Raw genomic sequence first — 5,000 nt, forward strand, 5'->3', positions numbered from 1 at the left:
TTCTTCCCTATCCCTGCACTGCCGTTTTCCACAGATAGGATGTATTTTTTTGGTCAAAAAGCAGTACAATTTTAGTTGTTTTCGCCCAACGTGGGGCTCGAACCCACGACCCTGAGATTAAGAGTCTCATGCTCTACCGACTGAGCTAGCCGGGCTCCTTTGGATGCCTATAGTTTTCTTCCCTATCCCTGCACTGCCGCTTTCCACAGATAGGATGCTGTGTAATCATAGGCTCTGGTGGAGTTTGGAAAGAAAATACACATCAGCCAGAGGCAGAAATAGTCTAAGAAAGTATCAAACACAATTACCAGTCAATATCAGAACGCATTGAAGAATATCAGGAAATAGCCGATTAAACATGTGTGGAAAAAAGTCTTATTTGTGTTTTCTCCACTTTATTTTATAGTAAGATGATACATACTTTTTCTTTTACAGTGAATACATTAAGGTGTGGTATTGCCCCATTACACATCATCCAGACATGCATTCATATATTGCATGTTAACAAAGAAAATATTGCAAATATTGTAAAGAGACTTTCAATTTCTATTTTTTTGGTCAAAAAGCACTAAAATTTTAGTTGTTTTCGCCCAACGTGGGGCTCGAACCCACAACCCTGAGATTAAGAGTCTCATGCTCTACCGACTGAGCTAGCCGGGCTCCTTTGGATACCTATAGTTTTCTTTCCTATCCCTGCACTGCCGTTTTCCACAGATAGGATGCTGTGTAATCATAGGCTCTGGTGGAGTTTCGGAAAGAAAATACACATCAGCCAGAGGCAGAAATAGTCTAAGAAAGTATCAAACACAATTACCAGTCAATATCAGAACGCATTGAAGAATATCAGGAAATAGCTGATTAAACCTGTGTGGAAAAAAGTCTTATTTGTGTTTTCTCCACTTTATTTTATAGTAAGATGATACATACTTTTTCTTTTACAGTGAATACATTAAGGTGTGGTATTGCCCCATTACACATCATCCAGACATGCATTCATATATTGCATGTTAACAATCAAAATATTGCAAATATTGTAAAGAGAATTTCAATTTCTATTTTTTTGGTCAAAAAGCATTAAAATTTTAGTTGTTTTCGCCCAACGTGGGGCTCGCACCCACGACCCTGAGATTAAGATTCTCATGCTCTACCTACTGAGCAAGCCGGGCTCCTTTGGATACCTATAGTTTTCTTCCCTATCCCTGCACTGCCGTTTTCCACAGATAGGATGCTGTGTAATCATAGGCTCTGGTGGAGTTTGGAAAGAAAATACACATCAGCCAGAGGCAGAAATAGTCTAAGAAAGTATCAAACACAATTACCAGTCAATATCAGAATGCATTGAAGAATATCAGGAAATAGCTGATTAAACCTGTGTGGAAAAAAGTCTTATTTGTATTTTCTCCACTTTATTTTATAGTAAGATGATACATACTTTTTCTTTTACAGTGAATACATTAAGGTGTGGTATTGCCCCATTACACATCATCCAGACATGCATTCATATATTGCATGTTAACAATCAAAATATTGCAAATATTGTAAAGAGACTTTCAATTTCTATTTTTTTGGTCAAAAAGCATTAAAATTTTAGTTGTTTTCGCCCAACGTGGGGCTCGCACCAACGACCCTGAGATTAAGAGTCTCATGCTCTACCGACTGAGCTAGCCGGGCTCCTTTGAATGCCTATAGTTTTCTTCCCTATCCCTGCACTGCCGTTTTCCACAGATAGGATGCTGTGTAATCATAGGCTCTGGTGGAGTTTGGAAAGAAAATACACATCAGCCAGAGGCAGAAATAGTCTAAGAAAGTATCAAACACAATTACCAGTCAATATCAGAACGCATTGAAGAATATCAGGAAATAGCCGATTAAACCTGTGTGGAAAAAAGTCTTATTTGAGTTTTCTCCACTTTATTTTATAGTAAGATGATACATACTTTTTCTTTTACAGTGAATACATTAAGGTGTGGTATTGCCCCATTACACATCATCCAGACATGCATTCATATATTGCATGTTAACAATCAAAATATTGCAAATATTGTAAAGAGACTTTCAATTTCTATTTTTTTGGTCAAAAAGCACTAAAATTTTAGTTGTTTTCACCCAACGTGGGGCTCGAACCCACAACCCTGAGATTAAGAGTCTCATGCTCTACCGACTGAGCTAGCCGGGCTCCTTTGGATACCTATAGTTTTCTTTCCTATCCCTGCACTGCTGTTTTCCACAGATAGGATGCTGTGTAATCATAGGCTCTGGTGGAGTTTGGAAAGAAAATACACATCAGCCAGAGGCAGAAATAGTCTAAGAAAGTATCAAACACAATTACCAGTCAATATCAGAACGCATTGAAGAATATCAGGAAATAGCTGATTAAACCTGTGTGGAAAAAAGTCTTATTTGTGTTTTCTCCACTTTATTTTATAGTAAGATGATACATACTTTTTCTTTTACAGTGAATACATTAAGGTGTGGTATTGCCCCATTACACATCATCCAGACATGCATTCATATATTGCATGTTAACAATCAAAATATTGCAAATAGTGTAAAGAGAATTTCAATTTCTATTTTTTTGGTCAAAAAGCATTAAAATTTTAGTTGTTTTCGCCCAACGTGGGGCTCGCACCCACGACCCTGAGATTAAGATTCTCATGCTCTACCTACTGAGCAAGCCGGGCTCCTTTGGATACCTATAGTTTTCTTCCCTATCCCTGAACTGCCGTTTTCCACAGATAGGATGCTGTGTAATCATAGGCTCTGGTGGAGTTTGGAAAGAAAATACACATCAGCCAGAGGCAGAAATAGTCTAAGAAAGTATCAAACACAATTACCAGTCAATATCAGAACGCATTGAAGAATATCAGGAAATAGCTGATTAAACCTGTGTGGAAAAAAGTCTTATTTGTGTTTTCTCCACTTTATTTTATAGTAAGATGATACATACTTTTTCTTTTACAGTGAATACATTAAGGTGTGGTATTGCCCCATTACACATCATCCAGACATGCATTCATATATTGCATGTTAACAATCAAAATATTGCAAATATTGTAAAGAGACTTTCAATTTCTATTTTTTTGGTCAAAAAGCATTAAAATTTTAGTTGTTTTCGCCCAACGTGGGGCTCGCACCCACGACCCTGAGATTGAGTCTCATGCTCTACCGACTGAGCTAGCCGGGCTCCTTTGGATGCCTATAGTTTTCTTCCCTATCCCTGCACTGCCGTTTTCCACAGATAGGATGCTGTGTAATCATAGGCTCTGGTGGAGTTTGGAAAGAAAATACACATCAGCCAGAGGCAGAAATAGTCTAAGAAAGTATCAAACACAATTACCAGTCAATATCAGAACGCATTGAAGAATATCAGGAAATAGCCGATTAAACCTGTGTGGAAAAAAGTCTTATTTGAGTTTTCTCCACTTTATTTTATAGTAAGATGATACATACTTTTTCTTTTACAGTGAATACATTAAGGTGTGGTATTGCCCCATTACACATCATCCAGACATGCATTCATATATTGCATGTTAACAATCAAAATATTGCAAATATTGTAAAGAGACTTTCAATTTTTATTTTTTTGGTCAAAAAGCACTAAAATTTTAGTTGTTTTCGCCCAACGTGGGTTTCGCACACACGACCTTGAGGTTAAAAGTCTCATGCTCTACCGACTGAGCTAGCCGGGCTCCTTTGGATGCCTATAGTTTTCTTCCCTATCCCTGCACTGCCGCTTTCCACAGATAGGATGCTGTGTAATCATAGGCTCTGGTGGAGTTTGGAAAGAAAATACACATCAGCCAGAGGCAGAAATAGTCTAAGAAAGTATCAAACACAATTACCAGTCAATATCAGAACGCATTGAAGAATATCAGGAAATAGCCGATTAAACCTGTGTGGAAAAAAGTCTTATTTGAGTTTTCTCCACTTTATTTTATAGTAAGATGATACATACTTTTTCTTTTACAGTGAATACATTAAGGTGTGGTATTGCCCCATTACACATCATCCAGACATGCATTCATATATTGCATGTTAACAATCAAAATATTGCAAATATTGTAAAGAGACTTTCAATTTCTATTTTTTTGGTCAAAAAGCACTAAAATTTTAGTTGTTTTCACCCAACGTGGGGCTCGAACCCACAACCCTGAGATTAAGAGTCTCATGCTCTACCGACTGAGCTAGCCGGGCTCCTTTGGATACCTATAGTTTTCTTTCCTATCCCTGCACTGCTGTTTTCCACAGATAGGATGCTGTGTAATCATAGGCTCTGGTGGAGTTTGGAAAGAAAATACACATCAGCCAGAGGCAGAAATAGTCTAAGAAAGTATCAAACACAATTACCAGTCAATATCAGAACGCATTGAAGAATATCAGGAAATAGCTGATTAAACCTGTGTGGAAAAAAGTCTTATTTGTGTTTTCTCCACTTTATTTTATAGTAAGATGATACATACTTTTTCTTTTACAGTGAATACATTAAGGTGTGGTATTGCCCCATTACACATCATCCAGACATGCATTCATATATTGCATGTTAACAATCAAAATATTGCAAATAGTGTAAAGAGAATTTCAATTTCTATTTTTTTGGTCAAAAAGCATTAAAATTTTAGTTGTTTTCGCCCAACGTGGGGCTCGCACCCACGACCCTGAGATTAAGATTCTCATGCTCTACCTACTGAGCAAGCCGGGCTCCTTTGGATACCTATAGTTTTCTTCCCTATCCCTGAACTGCCGTTTTCCACAGATAGGATGCTGTGTAATCATAGGCTCTGGTGGAGTTTGGAAAGAAAATACACATCAGCCAGAGGCAGAAATAGTCTAAGAAAGTATCAAACACAATTACCAGTCAATATCAGAACGCATTGAAGAATATCAGGAAATAGCTGATTAAACCTGTGTGGAAAAAAGTCTTATTTGTGTTTTCTCCACTTTATTTTATAGTAAGATGATACATACTTTTTCTTTTACAGTGAATACATTAAGGTGTGGTA

The 5,000-nt window shown here is 37.3% G+C and overlaps 1 non-coding gene across 1 annotated transcript; it reads right to left on the reverse strand.

Annotated features, from left to right (window-relative positions):
• Positions 1-82: 82 nt before the first annotated feature.
• Positions 83-155, reverse strand: TRNAK-CUU (transfer RNA lysine (anticodon CUU)). Its single transcript has one exon. It is a non-coding gene; the product is annotated as a tRNA-Lys (tRNA).
• Between the last annotated feature and the right edge of the window lie 4,845 nt (positions 156-5,000).

Source organism: Ambystoma mexicanum, chromosome 4q, assembly GCF_040938575.1.
Source record: "Ambystoma mexicanum isolate Mex_15411 chromosome 4q, UKY_AmexF1_1, whole genome shotgun sequence".
Lineage (NCBI taxonomy): Eukaryota > Metazoa > Chordata > Amphibia > Caudata > Ambystomatidae > Ambystoma > Ambystoma mexicanum.